At 52.0% G+C, this 19895-nt stretch overlaps 1 long non-coding RNA gene across 1 annotated transcript in view; it reads left to right on the top strand.

Annotated features, from left to right (window-relative positions):
* The window catches only part of LOC119525109, a 35973-nt gene extending 30956 nt beyond the window's left edge, over nucleotides 1-5017 (top strand). The window contains exon 3 of the long non-coding RNA XR_005214924.1: nucleotides 4372-5017. This is a non-coding gene — a long non-coding RNA (uncharacterized LOC119525109). The remainder of the gene's footprint in view (nucleotides 1-4371) is intronic.
* Nucleotides 5018-19895: the final 14878 nt, after the last annotated feature.

Below are 19895 nucleotides of genomic sequence, written 5' to 3'. Positions count from 1 at the left end.
AAGCAGAGGCTGTGGGACATGAGTATCACCATTAGCACAGGCATGCATTTGCACTTCAGTTCTCTGAGGACCAGTCTGCCCAAAGCAAACAGTAATTGATTCATGTGATGGATGGGCAGCTTGCCCCCTGCCCACAGGGCCTTCCCCACAGAAAGGCAGAGCAGATTTTCCATGAGATGCCATGCTGGCAACCACCGGGGTCACACTCATGGTGTCCATGGTCACCCTGAGCTGGTGACTAGACAAGTCATCCCAGAGTTTGTGAAACACCAGGCCAAAGAGAGGGGCTCACACCACCCTGTTCACTGAATTAGCAAAGGACAGGGTGAGAAGCCCAGGGAAGGAGCTGGGGCCGGGGGAGCAAGGGCCAGCACCCTGGCTTTCATGGTGGCCCATCCCCTCCAGTCTTGTGCTGACAGGTGGGCCGGAGGGAGGCACCAGAAGCTTGGCAGGTGGGGGACAGGGGTGCAGAGCCAACAGCCTCTGCTCCACAGAGGGTGATGCATGGCAGCTGGCACTCCTGCCCACAGCTGCCATGGCCCACTGGGCAAGAGTGGGACTACCTGGTGGCCTTGGAGGAACAGGCTCCAGGGTGTGAGGATGAAGGTAGGATGGCCAGTTCAGGTTTTTTGGTAGCACAGGCAGAGATGCCCCTGTATGTGATGTGGAGGCAGTGAAAGGGGGGTTAGATCTGTTCTACAACTTTGAGGTGGTCCTGGCAGGATTTGCAGATGGCCTGGAGGAGGGGCACTAGCACCTGGGATGTGAGTGCAGGTTGAGAAGAGAAGGGGTCAGCAGGTGGCTCTGGGCACAGCTGGGATGAAGAAAAGGCAAAGTAGCCAAGGACACCAGGAAGGATGGAGGCCAACGAGAAGGCAGTGGGGGGTTCCCAGAGTCCAGGGAGACCAGAAAAGAACAGGATTGGGGGCCCAGCAGCTCCTGGCCAGGTGTAGTGGCATGGAGTGGTCCCAACCCCATGCTCGGGCACGGCCAGGCCAGCCCAGTCACACAGCAGTGACATGGCTGCCTCACGAGCTCCAGGCCTGGAAGAGATGGAGACCTTGTCAGGGGGCACAGAAGGGCTGGCAGTGCCATGGGAGCCAAGGCTTGGGGCCAGACCCAGTTGAGACAGGAGTTCTGCTGGTGAGAGGTCATCCAAGGGGCATCAGATGTAGATCCATGAGTGCTGGTGGATCAGTGGGGGCTCTAAGTTAGATGACTGGCAAAGGAGTTCCTCAGGTGGGAGGTGATCCAAGGTTTGCTGAGTGTGTGTCCGTGGCTGCCAGTGGGTCAGTGGGGGCTGAAGGGTGGACAGTTCAGACAGGAGTTTTGCACACTGGAGTTCATCCAAGGGGCAGTGAGTGTGGTTCCACAACTTCTAGTGGATCAGCAGGGACTTGAAAGTGGACAGTTGGGACAGGAGTTCTGCAGGTGAGATGTCATCCAAAGTGCATCGAGTGTGGGTCCACGACTGCTGGTGGATCAGCGGTGGCTCTGAGTTGGATGGTTGGGACAGGAGTTCCACAGGTGGGAGGTGCTCCAAGGGTCAGCAAATGTGGGTTCCAGCTGCTGGTGGATCATCAGGGACTCAAAGCTGGACATTTGGGACAGGGGTTGTGCAGGTGGAAGCTCTTCCAAGTGACGTCAAGTACAGGTCCATGACTGCTGGTGGATCAGCAGGGCTCAACGGTGGATGGTTGGAACAGGGTTCCCTAAGCAGGAGGGGGTACATGGGGTATCGAGTGCAGGTCTGTGGATTCCCTGGCCCAAAAAGAGCAAAGAGGAATGCCATCCAGGGGATCCCCATTGTTTGGGTGGGGTTCCTGTTATGGGGTGTGTGTGCGAGGGAGGACCCCTCACCTGACCTGAGCAGGTCGGCCAGAAGGAGCAGGAGCAGCAGCAGCGGCGCCATCTCGGCTCACTCAGCCTTTCTGCTCAGCCTCAGGCCCTGGCAACTGCCTTGGATCCAGGCCCCGCCCCCAAACCCACCCACCAATCAGCTGGGGGAACTCAGCCTGGTTCTTGTGACATCACCGCCTTCTCTCCCCGTGAGGTCACCTTCCCCTCCCCCCATGACGTCAGCGCCCTCCATCCCCACTGGCCCCCTTGGGCTGCCCAGCTGATTCCCTGCCCAGGGGACAAGTTAGGGTGGTCACTGCCTTGACACCCCAGAAGTATGAGAAAGTGATTAAACCAGAGGAAGGGGTAGCAACAGACAAGGTGAGATTTAACAAAGGATTATGAATACTGAATCTTTGTGTAATTTTTTTTAGATGTTGGGTATTAGAATAGCTAGAAGGAAGTAACTGAAATGGTGGAAATGTAACCCAAAACATTCTTTGAAATTTGCTCTATACCTACCCATTAAATTGTGCTTTGAAAGTTATTACTTTTCTGTATATATTTTATATTTCACAAGGAAAGAATTGAAACTGCGGAGCTGGAACCTACAACACTCTGAAGTTGTATTAAATCGTACTTTGACGTTTACTACTATTAGGTTATATATGTTAAATTTCACAATAAAACTGTTTTAAAAAATGTGCAGGGTCTTTTCACAGGAGGCTTAAAAATGGATTTGAATTTGAAATCAAAACAAACCAACACAAACATACAGTCCTTGTTCACAGGCTGTGGGAGATGCACCCCTCCTCTCAAATCTGGAAAGAAGCTGAGACTTTTTTCTAAACAATGAAATACAGCAAAGGTCCTGGGATGTCTCTCTCTAAATTCGGCTGTTTTATGAGACTCCTGAGCAGGCTGAGGAGGAAGCAGAGGCCCCTGCTGTGAATGCCCCATGGAGACAACCCCGAGGCAGCCCTGCAGATTCTTCCTCAGTTGGGCCCCCTGAGGATGCTGCAGTTGCCCCAGGGCCTAGATTCACCCCTTGGTGAGTCCCTGAGCAGAGAGGGGCAGCCAAGCGGGGCCCAGGCCCCTGGCCCAGGCAATCCGGGACCTAATACAGGGAGGTGTTCGCAGGCATCTGCTTGTGGGAGTCATTACACAGCAATGGAAAACTAACACATGGATCACTGGGTCACTTTTGTTTTTCTAACCCAGGTCCCCTGGGAGCCAAGTGATACTCCCCATGTCATCTGAGGAGAGACAGCAGGTGTGGGGGACCCTTTGCTGAAGCACCTGCAGTCTGGGGTGAAGAGCACAATGGACAGCAGGAAGGAATCACTGGCCCCATGGATGGTGTGAAGCCCTGAGACCCTGAGTTCTGGGGAGGTTTTCCTCTTCCTTCCCCATGAACTTGGTTGGACCACTGTGTGTGAATGCTGTTGCTCTCCCAGGACAAATAGTGATAATCCACTTGTCCTCAGGCTGGAGCCCTGACATGCTCAGGGAGGCCCTGTTCCCAGACTTGGAGCCAGAGAAGCCACCAGGGATCCCTGAGGGCTGTTTGCTGACATCATAAATGAGTGGTTGGGGGCTGTGCCCGTGTGCTCTTGGTATCTGGACACCTGGTTACAAGTCAAAATGTTGCTGCTGCTCCTGGCACAGGAGATGGTGACTGCCTGTCCCAGAGCCCTGGACACTGAGGGAGGCTGAGACAGGGCAGATGGAGCACAGGACCTGAATTAGAAAAGGAAAACTGTGATTTCAGGTGAAGTCTCTAGGTGAGCCAGTGGGGGAGTCAAGGAAGGGGGCACCCATGAAACAATAATGGGGTGTCTCACCTCCCCAGTGAGCAAGGAGCATGAGGAATAGGGGAGCCCAGGTCAGGGTGGAGGTGCCAAGAGCTTTGCTCCCAAGTCCATCAGCTGGACACCCCTTCCCCACTCAGTAGGTTGAGAAATTGTAGTCTTTTCATGAAGCTTAAAAATGGCTTTAAAATTAAAATCAAAGCAATCCTCATCTCATTTCCCCCCACTACTATGGGAACACTGTATGGTGTTGCCTGATGCCAGTGTCTTCAGAAACTTTATTGCATTTATTTTGTTCATTTTAAAACATGTTTTACAGTCATAGATTATATTTTATTTCTATTGTACAAATTACACAAACACACTGGCTTGAAAACACACTCATTTGTTATCTATCATTTTTGTGAATCTGATTTTGGAATACAGGGAGGTTCCACTGGCTCTAGTGCTCAAAGCATGGCAAGGTCAAAATCAAGGTGTCAGCTGAATGTAGCCTTACCTGGAGGCCCCAGGGGAACTTCCTCTTCCCAGCTGGTTCAGGTCACCGGCTGACTTTGGTTCCCTGTGATTGCAGGACTGAGGTGGCCCATTCCTGACTCGAGAGGCTGCCTGCTTCCACCACTTTCACCACTGCTTTCCATGGGGTCCTCCAGCAATGCAGACCATGTACCTCTTGCCTTTGACCCTCTCACCCTTTTCTCTCTGCTGTGTCTTTCTGCAGACAGCTGGACAAACATCCCTGCTTTCAAGAGCTCATGGGATCACACTGTATTGACCCAGTCAGCCTGACTACTCACTATATAATAAGGTTCATCATTATATGACAGTCCTTATTATGGACTATTTCCTGGCTGGAGTTTGCTCTCAGCCCCTAAAGACTGCTCTCCTTTTGTGTGGAATCGGACTTCCCTTCTACTATCAGCTGGAGAACATTCTGCCTTAAAATGGTAATGGAGTTAAATTAAGGCTACCCGGATAATCTCCTTATCTTAAAGTCAACTGATTAGTATCTTAATTAATAATTATGGAAGAAAAACCTGGGCTAATGTCAAGAAAGCCACCTGCCTACCCTGTCACAGTCCCAGGTGAAATTGTGAGAATAAATAATTTCAGATGAGATCCCTCAACAAGAAACATTGTCGATTTATTATAATTTTTAAATTATGAAATATGTCTCAAGAAGATGTCTGTTTTGGAAAATTATATAAGAAAGCTGGAGAGAGAAGAGATGTTGCACCCAAGTGGGAAATGTCTTAACATTAAGCAAGTTAAAAAATAAAACTTTTAAATATAACTTGAAAAATACTTTTTACTATTTAAAGTTGAATCTTTTCCAGAAAGTGTAAAAATGAACAGTGTATAGTTATGAGGAGAACAACTTGTGAAATAAAGAACAATTTCCAGAATGTTTAAATGTAATATTTTGTTACATACATGTAAGTCCACTGTTATGAATGGAAAGAGATGTGAAATGTTTATGAACAAATAATCAGGTGTTTCCCTTGCCCCCCCTTTAAATAAGTGTAAAATAAGTGTAAAATTTTTAAAAGGCCTTGGAAGAGCAAAACTTGAGGAGAAGCCCATGGAGTGCGCACTCTGGAGAGGGGAAAATCTAAGTGACTCCCCCTGGCTGGCTCTGCTCTGGGGTTATGTAAATGGGGCTAAATCCCACTGGCCTAGGTCTCCCTGCCAGGGTCTCTCATCAGATGGGCATCATTGTCTGCACAGAGGAGGACACTGGGTTTGTCCTCTGTCCAGTTCTCTCCAAACGCAGAGAGAAAATGGAAACCTGGGCTCTGAGCTCAGCTACTTCCATGGAAGCATCTCTTCCATCCTCAACTTGGCCTGAGGGAGATTCTTAAGAGAGATGTGGCATCAAAATACTTAATATGGACTTTGGGTCATTCAAGGAATGGGGAAATGCACCCCTACCTGACCCTAATAGAAATGTGGGGAGTTACAGAATTTGGGGGTGAGAAACTCCTGAGGACAATCTTTCAGCATCTCTGCCCACACCACTCTTCCAAGAACTTAAGATCTGTGGACTTCAAAAAAGGGTGGGCAGGATGTCAAGGTCACCTCAGTAGTTGTTCAATGTGAGGTCTAGGGGCGCTGGGGAGGAAATTTCAGTTACAGAGACAGGGGACCTCTGCTCTCTGTTCAGAAGCTACGAGGGCATCTCTTACCTTTCTAGACCTCTGTGGATGTTATTCCTCTAGCTTCTAAGCCAGGTTCTCAGATGCAGCATCACTGTCCAGACAAAGACCACAGTAATGAAGTGGCAGAGCAGACGACCAGTTCAGAGGCCAGCAGGCTGGGGGTGTGGGCCTGGTTTGGAGCCAGGGGTGGAACTCCTGGGTTTCACCTTGGAGAGGCCCCCAAGGAAAGATTCTTCCTGAGCCCCTCATCCTCCTGTAAGAACCAGGTTCAGGTTTTACATTTGCCTTGGATTTCTCTATACTCCTTACCTAGCTGAAGAGCTCTGCATGTTGCTGACATAACCCTTGATATCAAATACTATTTTTGAAGGGATGCCCACAAAATGAGACATCAAAAGAGAAATAAGGGAACAGATATTTACCAAGGAAAAGATAGAAAGGAATATTTACATGTGTGACTGATTTAGATACAAAACTTCAGGAAACATGCTGAGAATAGTAGAGAGATATAGCCCTGTTGCAGGGTGCTAAACATTCCTGGTGTCATATCCCAGGTTGGGTTAGGGGGTCTGCCCAACACTCAATAACAAGATAACAACATAAGAAGAAAGTATCTTTACCAAACTTCTGACCACTCAGGGAAAACTGCTGTTTTTATTTTTTGTGAGCTACATTCCTAGGCCAGTTGACCTAAAAATTCTGGTTTCATTACCATTAATATCCTTAAAAATGATAGAGACCCCTGTGATGGTTAGGTTCATGTGGCAACTTGGCCAGGTGATGGTACACAGGTATCTGGTCAAGCAAGCACTGGCCTAACCACTGCTGTGAGGATGTTTGTGGCTGGTTAATAAACCAGAAGACTAATTTATTAAATCATCAATCAATTGGCTGCAGCTGTGACTGATTACATCAAGAAAAGGTGTGTCTTCCACAATGAGTGATTGGATTTAATCCAATCAGTTGAAAACTTTTAAGTGAGATAGATAGAGGACCTTCATTTCTTCTTTGGCTAACCAGTGAAGCATTTCCTGAGGAGTTCATCAAATTTGACAGTTCATTCCTGAGGAGTTCATTGAACAAGTTCATCAAAGTTGCAGGTTGCTGCCTGAGGAGTTCATCAAACATCTTTGGAGTTGCCAGTTTGCTGCCTGCCCTATGGAATTTCGATTTGTGCACACCCATATTTGCATGAGATACTTTTATAATTTTTGTATTTATATTCTTATATGTCTTATATTTATATTGCTTACATTTATAGCTAGCTATTGTTGATTTTGTTTTCCTAGAGAACCCTAACTATAACACCCCCCAAATATTTGTTTATGGGAGTTATAGCTTTAAATATTTAATGTATTAATTAGAACTGAAAAATTAAAATACTTACTTAACAATTAAATTATGAATAATGACACTAGACCATCACATCTAAATATAAATAACATTTTTATGAAATCCATCATTTCCCAAAATTACAAAAAAGTTTATGAAGTGAGGCATCATTATAAATTACAGCAAATATCTTTAATCTCTGCTTTAATAAAGGCAATTGGACTCTGATCTAATTCTGCATTTGATCTGTTGCAATATGTTTGGTTGAAGTTTATGAAGAAAATACAACCTCATGCAGATAAGTCAGTGGAGATCTAGTTATTGAGGTAGACAAAGATAATTCAGGTGTCCTAAGAAAGAAGTGAATAGAGTACAAGATATGATTCAGGACAATAGTCAAAGAACTTCCAGGCAGGCTAATTTTGGACAGAACAGTGGTCGGTCATATTAATACTCCCCCATTCAAGACAATGAACTAAGATATGGAGAGGGATGCTGAAAGGATAAGACAAAGTCCCAAATTTCTTACTTTCCTTCAACAAAATTTACAGAGCTTTTAAACAACAGGCTGAAAAATGGATTTAGTTTCCAAAAAAAAAAATCTTTGTGCTGGTGGATCACTGTGGGCTTGAAGCTGGATCGTTGGGACAGGGGTTGTGCAGGTGGCTGATCTACCCAGGGACATCGAATGTGGGTCCAAGGCTCTTGGTGGCTCATCAGAGACTCAAAGGTGGATGGTTGGAACTGGGTTTCCCCAGGCAGGAGGTGGTCCATGGGACATCAAGTGCAGGTTGGCATATTCCCTGGTCCAAAATGGGGAGTGAAGGAGGATGCCATCCAGGGGGACCTCCCTGTTTGGGTGGGGTTCCTGGTATGGGATGTGTTTGCGAGGGAGGACCCCTCCACTGACCTGAGCAGGTCAGCCAGAAGGAGCAGGAGCAGCAGCAGTGGCGCCATCTCAGCTCACTCAGCCTTTCTGCTCAGCCTCAGGCCCTGGCAACTGCTGTGTGTCCAGGCCCCGCCCCCAAACCCACCCACCAATCAGCTGGCGGAACTCAGCTTGCTTCTTGTGACATCACCACCTTCTCTCCCCATGAGGTCACCTTCCCCTCCCCCGTGACGTCAGCGCCCTCCACCCCCCAGCCCCCTGCTTGTGCCCTGCTGATCCCCTGCCCAGGGGACCTTCCCCACCACCATCCTCCCTCCGTGCAGCCCCCGCCTCCCTCAGTCTGTCCTGGATGTGGCCACTGGGTTGGGGGTGGTGACCAGCACTCGGGCCTCACCTGAGGTGACTGTGGGCAGCCTGGGGAGCTGCCACCACCACGTTTCCTCAGGGACCCGGAGGGCTCTGGGATGGGGCAGGGAGGGGGACTCCCAGTACCATGGTGCGGTTTAGCCCAGAGTCCTGCCCCTGCCCAAAGCCATGACCAACTCACTGCAGGTGGGTCTGGGGTCTCCATGGGGAACATGCTCACCCCTCACCTGCCAGTGCTGCCCCCACTCCCTTTGCTGGTGGAGCTTCAGGCTCTGACACTGGGTCTGTGGACTGAGAACTTCAGGGCAGGGGAGACCCCAGTGCAGGGGAGGGGAGAGCCCAGTGCAGAGGTGGGTGCTGGGGAGGCTCCCACACCAGGAGGGGCCTTGCGCTCAGGAAATGCATGTCTGGACCAGTCACACTCATGCCTCCTGGGCTGGGCTGGGAGCACTCCGGGGGTGTGAAAGCAGCTCCTGCCTCAATGCCTTCCCCCTAACAGCAGGAGTTCACTGGGGTCTGCAGGCCAGGCTAAGGGGGCAATGTCTCCCTGGCTCCCTGACCCCCTGCAGTGATAATGTGATGAACTTTTAGCAGAGGGGCTCTGCAGGGTTTCCACAGAGGATCTGACAGGGAGAAGCAGCCGCCCCATCACTGCCATTCCAGGGAAAGCTCTGCTGGGCTCCCGGGAAGGGGCTCCTCACCCCCTCACACTTGCCAAGATCCCTCCTCCTCAGCCACCATGACATTTTTCCAGTTCTGGGAACTGGGTGTTCATACCCCCTGGCCAGCCCTGCTGTCATTCGTGTCTCTGTCATTTCCTCCCTGGCCCCAGCACTAGGACACACCCCCCACCTCCCACAGCTTCCTCCTCTGTGTCCTCATCACACCCGGGGTGATGCTGGTGTGTGCTCATCAGATTCCTGCCTGCCCTTCCCCAGGAGGGGCACAGGGTCACCCTGGCTTTATCCGGTGCCTCTGTGTCCCACTCCTGAGCATGGCACCAGCACAGGGAGGTGCTCAAGCATGTCCCTGCCCCCCCCCCACCTTATATGACTCTGCTCCTGTGGGATCAAGATGTCCCAAGTCAGCAGATGCAGCCCTGATAAAGCCTGGGGTCAGACCACCCAGGACAGAGTTTCTCCCCATCCATGTTCTCACTGTCCACCTTCAGGCAGGTGACTTCCACAGCCCTCTACTTTCAACTGTGCCTGTGTTGATGCTGGGAAGCAGCCCATGCTGTGGGTACAAGCTGTGGGGTGTGCATGCAAGGCCCTGGGCTCAGAGCTGGTAAAGCCACCTGATCACCCAACCCAATCTCACAGGAAATGCATAAAGCTTCACCAAGTCCTCTACCAGGTGCTTGCTAGCTTGAGGACCTTTTGTGCTGCCCAATCTTGGAGGCATCCGATGGAGGAGGTGACAGTCAGTCCTCCAGTGTGTCCATTCCACAGCAGGGGTCCAGGAGATGCACAGGGACATTGTAGCCATCCTGTCTGCTGGCTGGAGACACCCCTCCCCTCCCAGAGAAGAGCCAGGCTGGAGGTCCTGTGGGGCTGAACTGGATGGGGAGCAGATCCTGCTGTGTGGGGTGATGAGGGGGAGGGTGCTGAGCTCCAGGGGGCCACAGATGACTAAGGTGTGGAAAGAGGAATTCTGAGTGGCCCAGCCTGTGGGAGTCAGGAAGGAGACAGGCCAGGGGCCAGCCCAGGGCTCCCAGCTGCCTTCCTGGGAGCCCAGGCCCCAAGGTTGACAATAGGCAGGGACTCGGCATTGCAGAGGGGCAGAGAGCAGGACAGCTTGCACCTGTGCACAGGGGCCTGTGTGGAGAAGGACCCCCGCATGTGCACATGGCATCAGGGACCACCCCTCCCTCTCTTCTGTGCCTGTGCACCAGCTTCCAGGCCAGTTCTTGCCAAACCCTGAGTGTTGGAATGTAGCAATCCAGAAAGGGGGGGAGGCATGACTTTGTTTCTCTCTGCACAGGTGGATTTGGCTGGAAGCAGGGGGATGAGAAACACACAGAAGAGGACTTGGCATCTTTCACCCCATCAACAGTCCTCAGCAATTCTCCCATGAACAGCATGTGGACCCCAGGCCTGGCATCCCCTACAAGGCAATGATGATGGAGCATGATGGGATGGCAGGTGATGCTGAGGGGACCATGGCTACTTGAGTGGCTGAGGAGGGTGCACCCTCTGCCCTTCCAGGCAGGTGAGGCTGTGCAGACTGCAGAGAACAAGAGGACTGCAGCTTCAGGGTGACAGGGTGGGTGAGGGTGGGGGCCAGGGGTACAGGGTGAGCCCGAGGGGGGTGGGACCCAGGAATCAGGGGGACAAGGGTGGAACTGGGTGGGGCACTGGTGAGACCAAGACTGAGGATTACTGGGACCAGGGTGTCAGCACCAGGGTGGGAGGACCCAGGGCACTGGCTGCACCACCCAGCTGAGGGCACCAGGGCAGGGTAGAGGCTGGCACATGCTCCTCACAGATGTGTGTGAAGGATCCCAACCCAGAAGGGAGTATTTCCCTTGTACAACTAATTACGCCATTGGAATTAACACTGAGGGAAGGTAGGGGGAGGGGCCCTCCATACTATCAGTGCAGCTTCCTGAGTTATAACCTTTCAAAATTAGAATTAAAAAAATTGCATTTGTCCAGAAGGAGCCTAAGGGGCACAGCCCAGAACAGTGTTAGGGCCTCTGTGTATGAGCTGAACCTGCCTGGACGCAGCTGGAACGTGGACATCTGGGGCTGCCACAGCCACTGGGGGAGAAGAGCTGGGTGCTGTGGAGAGAAGTGGGCAACTCCACAGTGTGCTATTTTGTATATTTTGACCTTGGTGTGCCCATTATATCGAAAATTTTATCATTTTAAGGTGTTATCAATGCAGAAGTTAATTCAATATTCATTCTACATTCATTTTTTGTCTCACTAACTCTTGGAAATCCCATGCATGTTTTACACTCTCTGCACATCTCAGTTGGAAGGAGCCACATGTCAAGAACTCCATGGCCACCCAGTCATGGCTACAGGATTGCACAGAGCAGGTAACCCCCTTTACCTCCTGAACTCGACTCTGAACAGTCACCCGAATCTCTGCCTTTTCCTACTGTTCCCTGCAAGGAGGGCAGCTTCTCTCCAACAACTCAATGGCCAGAAGCTTTCCTGGTCCAGGTGATGCTCCCAGTGGCCCCCTGGGCTTAGAGACTTAGAAACTCCACCCTTCCTAACCATTGGGGAGTGGGTTTGGGAGCATCAAGCAGAGTGTATACTACACACACACACACACACACAGTCACAAACATACACACCTATAAAAGGTTAAAACCAAGCATGAACTAGGCGATCGCAGATGTGGGCACAGGGGCTGGCACAGGCTCCCAGCCCACCCTCCACACAGGCAGCAGGCCCCCACCCTGAACCCCACACCCAGCTGCTTCTCCTGCAAGAGGTGGAGGCTGGGGTTTCACCCAGCCCTGCCTGCTGTCCTGGGGTTTCCTTGCCATCAAGAAGAGGACAGGCCCATGCCTGGTCACCAGGGGCATCACAGAATGTGGCCTCTGCCACAGGGTACAGCTGACTCCGCAGCACATGCCACCCTCCCCTGATCCTGATCTCCAGGGGACCATGCCACAGAGGGTGCCAGGAATAGATATGTGCAGCCCACTTGTCTTTTGCTGTTTGATTTTTTTCTGGAGTTTGGGGGTCTGGTAGAAATGTGGAGACACATCAGGGTCACCCTGAAAGAGGACACATCAGGTGACAAAGCCATTCAGCAGGGGAGAGGCCCCAGCCCATGCTGCAGGCTGGAAAGGAATCTGAGCAGCACAGCACCCTGGGCTGCCCTGGCCATGTGGGAAACTCCCCTCTCCTGCAGGGAGCCCATCCTGGAGCCCTTATACCTGTGGTTAGGCAGGTGAAGGCTGGGGTCCATGTTGTAGCCTGTATACCTATGGGGTAGAGTTGGAGGCCGGGGTCCAGTTTGGAGCACATATAAATGTGGGGTAACAAATGGAGGCTGGGGCCAGGCTTGGACACACACCTCCATAGTGTAGATGGGTGGAGGCTGGGCCCAGATTGGAGCCCATATACATGTAGAGTAGATGGCTTGTGACCAGAGCCCAGCTCAGAGCCTATATTCCCATAGTGGTTCAAGCTGGGTCCCAGCTCAGATCCTAATCCAGACTGTGTAGACAAGTGGAGGCATGGGGCCCACCTTGGAACCCGTATACATGTCGGGTAGACATCTGGAGTCTGAAGCCCAGATTGGAGCCCTTATCCCTCTGGGACAGAGAGATGGAGCCAGGGGCCCAGTTCAGAGCTCATATAACTCTGGTGTAGACAGGTGGAGGCTGGGGCCCAGCTTGGAGCCCATATACCTTTGGTAGAGACAGATAGAGGCTGGGGGCTGGCTCAGAGCCCATATACTCACACTCTAGAAGCGTGGAGGCAAGACACAGTTGGAGCCTCTATCCCCACAAGGTAGATGGGTGGGGACATGGGGCAGGCTCATTGCTCATATAACTGTGGTGTAGACATGTGGACACTGTGGATCAGCTTTGAACCCATGTAACTGTGGCCTAGAAAGGTGAAGGCTGGGGCCTGTCTCAGTGCCCTTATCCACACAATGTTGATGGATGGAGGCATGGGTTTGCACTTGGAGCCCATAAACTGGGGTGTAGACAGGTGAAGGCTGGGGTCCCTGCACAGAGCCCAAATCCCCACTGTGTAGACAGGTGGAAAATGAGGCACAGCTTGAAGCCCATATCCCTACAATGTAGACTGGTGGAGGCTGGGGCACAGCAAGGTGCCCATTTTCATGCAATGTAGAAGGTGGAGGCTAGGGCCAGGCTTAGAGCCCATGTGCCTGTGGTGTAGACAGTTGGAGGCTGGGATCCATCTTGGAACCCATTTTTCTGTGGGGTAGACAGGATGAGGCAGGGCTCAGCTTGGAGTGCAAATACCTGTGGGGTGGGTGGGTGGTGGCTGGTGTCTGGCTCAGAACCACAAACCCACAGTGTAGACTGGTGAAGACTGGGCTTGGAAACCATAAAACTGTGGCAAAGTTAGGCTGATGCTGAAGCCTGGTTCAGAGCAAAAATAAATGTGGTGTGGATGGGTGGAGGATGGGGACCAGCTTGGAACCCAAATACATGTGGTAAAGATGGTTGGGGGCTGGGGCCTGGCTCAGAGAACACAGCCCAAAAGTGTAGACAGGCATTGGCTGGGGCCCATCTTCAAGTTCATATACCTGTGGTGTAGACAGGTATAATCTGGAGTGTGGCTTGGAGCTCATATTCATGCAATGAACACTGATGGGGGCTAGGGTCCAGCTTTGGTCCCATATACATGTTGGGTAGAGATGTGGAGGCTAAGGTGTAGCTCGGAGCCGTATCCCCACAGTGAAGACCAGTGGTGGTGTGGGGCTTGGTTTGGACCCCATATATGTATGATGCAGACATGTGGAGGCTGGGGACAGGCTCAGAGCCCAAATAACTGTTGTGTAGACAGCAGGAAGCATGAGGCCTAGCTTGGAGTACAGACATCTGTGGGGTAGATAGGTGGAGGCTTGAGCCCGGCACAGAGTCTGTACCCCCACAGTGTAGATGGATGTACATTGGGGCCCAGCTTTGAGTTCATATACCTCTTGTGTAGACAGGTGAAGGCTGGGGCCCAGCTTGGAACCCATATAACTATGGCATAGACAGGTGGAAGTTAGGCCCAGTTCAGAGCTCCTAGACCCACACTGCAGATTGTTTTAGGCTGGCACCCAGTTTGGAGCCCATGTACCTGTGGGGTAGACAGGTAAAGGGTGGACCCAGCTTAGAGCCCATATACCCACAGTGTAGACAGATGGAGCCTAGGGACTGGCTTGGATCCCATATACCTATGGAGTAGACAGGAGCAGACTTGGGTTCCACTTAGGGCACATATACCTGTGGTGTAGACAGGTGAAGGTAGGGCCCAGCTTCAAGCCCATGTACCTGAAGGACTTACAGGTGGAAGCTGATGCCCAGCTTGGTACCCACATACCTCTAATATAGACAGATGGAGGCTGGGACCCAGGTCAGGGCCCAGTTTCCTCAATGAAGACAGGTGGATGCTGGGGTCAGACTTGGAGCCCATATTCCCATGGGGTAGATGGGTGGAGGCTGTGGCCCATCTCAGAGCCCATATCCCATGAATGTAGATGTTGGGGGCTTGGGCCCACCTTGGAATCCATATAACTGTAGGGTTGATAGGTGAGGCTAGAGACTGACTTGTGGCCCATACGATTGTGGTGCAAACAGGTCAAGCCTGGAGCCTGGCTCAGAGCTCAAATAACTGTGGTGTAGACAGGTGGATGCGTACAACCCAGCTTGGAGCTCATATACCTGTGCAGTAGATGGCTGGATGCTGAGGCCCAGCTCAGAGCCCATATTCCCACAGTGCAGTTGGATATAGGCTGGGCCTGGGTTGGATCCCATATCCACACATTGTAGATGGGTGGAGGCATGGGGCCCAGATTGGAACCCATATACATGAGGGGCAGACAGGTGGAGGCTGGGGCCAACTCACAACCCAAATCCCCACAGTGTAGAAGGTGGAAAATGTGGCCCAGTTTGGAGCCCATATACTTTGGGGAACACAGGTAGAGGCTAGTGTCCAGCTCTGAGCCCATACCCCAACAGTGTAGACAGGTTGAGGCAGGTGGCAAAGCAAGGAGCTCATATACCCTTGGGCTAGAGAGGTGGAGGCTGGGGCCCAGCTCAGGGCCCATAACCCCACAGAGTAGACAGGTATAGGCATGGGGTCCAGCTTGGAGCCCACACACCTGTGGGGTTGCCTGGTGGAGACTGGGGCCCAGTTCTGAGCCCATATCCCCACAGTATACATAGCTTGTGGCTACAGCTTGTTTCAGAGCCCATACTCCGCCGTATAGATGTTTAGAGATTGTGGCCTAGTTTGGAGCCCATATATATCTGGTGTAGACAGGTGGAGTATCGGGCCTGGCATAGGGTCCATATGTCTATGGGGTAGATAGGGGAGGCTACAGCCCAACCTGGAGCCCATATTCCCCACAGTGTAGACAGCTGTAGGCTGTGGCCCAAATGGGACCCTGAATACCTGTGGTATTGACAGGTGGAGGCTGGAGCCCAGCTTGCAGCTCATAGACCTGTGGGGTAGACAGGTGGATGCTGGTGCATGGCTCTGAGCCAATATTGCTGCAGTGAAGGTGGGTGGAGTGTGGGGCCCACCTTGGAACCCACATACCTGTAGGGTTGACAGGTGCAGCCTGGGGCCTGGCTTGGAGCCCATATAAACTGTGGTCTAGACAGGTGGAGGATGGTGTCTAGCTTGGAGACCATATACCGGTGTGGTAGACAGGTGGAGGCTAGGGGCTGGCTCGGAGTCTACATCCCCACAGTATAGATGGCTGCAGGCTTTGGCCGAGCTCAGGACCCCTAACCCCACAATATTGACAGATGGAGAGTGGGGCCCATCTAGGGACCCATATTCCCACAATGTAGACAGGTGGAAGCTGTGATGGACTGAAGGCCATATATCTGTGGGGTAGGCAGGTGGGACCTGGGGCCCGGCTGGGAGCCCAGATACCTGTGGAGTAACTGTGTGGAAGCTAGGTCGTAGCTCAGAGCCCACATGACCAGACTGTGGATGGGTGGATGCTGGTGCCTGCTGTGAGCCCATATGCCGTCAGTGTAGACAGGTGGAGGGGTAGGGCCCAGCTTGGAGCCCATGTACTACAGTGTAGAAAATTGGAGTTTGGGGCCAAGCTTGGAGACGATAACCCTACATTGTAGATGGGTAAAGGCTGGATCCTGGCTTGGAGCCCATATACTGGTGGTGTAGACAGGTCAAAGCAGGAGCCAGGCTCAGAGCACAAATAACTGGTTTAGACAGGTGGAGGCATGGGGCCTAGCTTGGAGCCCATATCACCACAGTGTAGTTGCATGGATGGGTAGGGCCCAACTGGGAACCCATATACATGTGGGGTAGAGGTGGAGGCCAGGGTCTGGTTCAAGCCCGTGTCCCCCCAGTGTAGACAGGTGGAGGCTGGGGCTCAGCTTCAAACACATATACCTGAGTGGTAGATAGGTGGAGGATGAGTCCCGTCTCGGACCCAGTTCCCTACAGGTACATGGGTAGAGACTGGGGCACATATACCTATGGGATACACAGGGTTAGGGTTAGGGTCTGGCTCAGAGCCCATATACCTGTGAGGTAGACAGGTGGACTTCTGGGTCTGGATTGTAGTCCATATCCCCACAGAGTAGATGGGTTTGGTCTGGGGTCTAGCTCAGAGCCTGAATAAGTTTGGTGTAGACAAGTGGAGGCTGGGGCCTGGCTTGGAGCCCATATTTCCACAATGTGGATGGGTTTTTTCTGGGGCCCAGCTTAGAGACCAGATACCTGTGGGGTAGACAGGTGGATGCTGGGGCATCGCTCAGAGCCAATATTGCCAAAATGTAGATAGACAGAGGCTGGGGCCTAGCTTGGATCACATACACCTATAGGGTTGACAGGTGGAGGCAGGGGCCCACCTAGGGCCCGTACAGCTGTGAGTAGACAGGTTGAGGCTGAAACCTGGTTTGGAATCCAAATAACTGTGGCATAGACAGGTAGAGGCATGGGCCCAGCTTAGAGGCCATATACCTTCATGGTAGATGGTTGGAAGTTGGGACTAGCTCAGTGTCCATGTTCCCACAGTGTAGACGGGCCCGGTTGGAGTCCATATACCTGTGGGGTAGAAAGTTGAAGGATAAGGCCTGGCTAGGAGCCCATATCCCCATAATATAGATGGGTGTAGGTGTGGCTGAATTGGAGCTCATGTAACTGTGGTGCAGGAAACTGAGGCTTGGGCCTGGCTCAGCCCATATCCCCACAGTGTAGATGGGTGGAGGCATGGTGCCAAGCTTCTAGCCCATATAATGGTGGTGTGGACAGGTGGAGGATGGGGTATAATTTGTAACCCATACACCTTTGGTAGACAGGTGGAGGCTTGGGTCTGACTCAGAGCCCATATCCCCACAGGGTAGATGGTTGGATGCATGGTGCCTAGCTTAGACCACATATAACTCATATAACTGTACTGTAGACAGGTAAGGCTGGAATCCAGCTTGAAGCCCATAATCTGTGAGTTAGATATGTGGAGATTGGGGCTGGGTTGGAAACCCAAAAATCCCATAATATAGAGCAGTGGAGGCTGGGGACTGCTTCAGAGTAGACTGATGTAGGCTGGGTCCCAGCTTTGGAGTCCATATACATGTGTTGTAGACAGCAGGAGCCTGGGATTCTGCATAAAGCCCATATACTTTGGGGCAGACAGTTGGAGGCTGCAGTGCAGCTCAGAGTTACATACCCAGATGGTGGAAGTCTGTGGCTTGGCTTGGAGACAGGTGGAAGTTGGGGCTGATAGCTGAGCCCATATACATGTGGTGTTGTCAGGTCAAGGCTAGAGCCCAGGTCAGAATACAAATAACTATGGTGTAGACAGGTGAAGGCATGTGGCCCAGCTTGGATTCCAAATAACTTTGGGGTAGACTGTTGGAGGCTGGGGCCAAGCTCAGAGCCCATATTCCCACAGTGTAGATGGGTGCAGGCTGGGGCCTGGCTTGGAACCCATATCCCCATGGTGCATATGGGTATAGTCTGGGGCCCAGTGTGATGCCCATAAACCTGTGGTATAGACAGGTGGAGGCTGAGACTCAACTTGGAGACCATATTCCCACAATGTAGATGGGTGGCACCTTGGGTCTGGATAGGAGCCCATATACCAGTGAGTAGACTGGTGGAGAGTGTGGACCACCTTGGAGCCCGTATATCCACAGTGTAGATGGGTGAAGGTTGGGGCCTGGCTCGGAGCACATAAAACCACAGTGGAGACAAGTGGAGTCAGGGGACCAGCTTGGAACCCATATACCTGTACAGTAGACAGAGACTGGGGCCTGGCTTGGAACCCAAATAACTCTTGTGTAGACAGGAGGAGGCATGGGGCCCACCTTGGAGCCCAATATACACATTGTGTAGACAAGTGGAGTCTGGGGGCCTGACTCAGAGCCCATATCCCCACTGTGTAGATGGTAGAGTCCTGGGTCCCAGCTTGGAGCAATACAGCTGTGGTACAGACAGGCGGAGGCTGCATTCTGCATTCTGGCTCAGAGCCCAGATCAGACAGGTTTGGCGTCAAGCCCAGCTTCCAGCCCATATAAATATGGTGTGGATAGTCTGAGTCTGGTGCCCAGATCAGAGCCGAGATCCCCACAGTGCAGATGGGTAGGAGACGTGGGGCCTAGCTTGGAAGCCATATACCTGTGGAGTAGACGTGTAGAATGGGGCCTGGCTCAGAGCCCACATACATGTGGTGTAGACAGATGGAGGCTGGGGCCTGACTTGGAGCCCTCATAACTGGGATAAACAGGTGGAGGTTGGGGTGAGATCAGAGACCATATACCTGTGGGGTAGATGGGTAGAGGCTGGGCCCCAGCCTAGGGAACATATCCCCAAAGTGTACATTGGTGTAGGCTGGGGCCCAGCTTGGAGCCCATATCCACAAAGTATAGACATGTGGAGGCTGGGGCCCAACGTGGGGCCCATATATCTTTGGGGTAGACAGGTGAAAGCTAAGGCCCAGCCTGAAGTCCATAAGCTCTTGGGTAGATTGGTGGAAGATGTGGCCTGGCTTGTAGTCCATATAATTTGACGTAGACAAGTGGAGGATAGGGCCTGGCTCAGAGTCCATATTCCCTAAATTTAGATTGGTTTTGGCTGGGGCCCAGCTCAGAGCCCGTATACCTGTAGGCTAGACTTGTGGATGCTGGGGCCCAGCTTGGAGCACATATTCCCAAATTGTTAACTTGTGGAGGATGGGGCAAGGCTAGGAGCCCATAAATCTGTGGTGTAGAAAGTTGGAGACTGGGGCCTCGCTCTGAGTCCAAATAAACCTGGTATAGGCAGGATTCCTAGGGCCTGTTCGTAGCCCATATCCCCACTGTGTAGATGGGTAGAGGCACGGGAACCAGCTTGGGGTGCATGTACTCGTGGTGTAGACATGAAGAGCCTGGGGATTGGCTTAGTACCCATATACCTCTGAGCATATGAGTGGAGGCTTGGCCACAGCTCAGAGCCCATATATCCACAGTGTAGACAGATGGAGTTTGGCATCCGGCTCAGAGCCCATATACCTACAGTGTATAGGGGTAGAGGCATGGGACTCAGCTTATAGCCCATATAACTGTTGTGTAGACAAGTGGAGCCTATGAACCTGTGGGGTAGACAGTTGGAAACCTGGGAACAAATTTGGAGCCCATATACTTATGGGGTAGATGGGCAGAAGATGGGGCATGGCTCAGAGTCCAAATGCCTCCAAAGAAGATGGGAGGAGGCTGGGGCCAAACTTTGGAGTCCAAATACCTGTGATATAGACAAGTGGAAGCTGGGGCCCAGGGCTTATGTAACTGTGGGGCATTCAGGTTTAGCCTGGGGACAGGTTCAGCCATAG

The sequence above is a fragment of the Choloepus didactylus genome, assembly GCF_015220235.1.
Source record: "Choloepus didactylus isolate mChoDid1 chromosome 23 unlocalized genomic scaffold, mChoDid1.pri SUPER_23_unloc7, whole genome shotgun sequence".
Lineage (NCBI taxonomy): Eukaryota > Metazoa > Chordata > Mammalia > Pilosa > Megalonychidae > Choloepus > Choloepus didactylus.
This window is presented reverse-complemented; position numbering and strand designations above follow the sequence as displayed.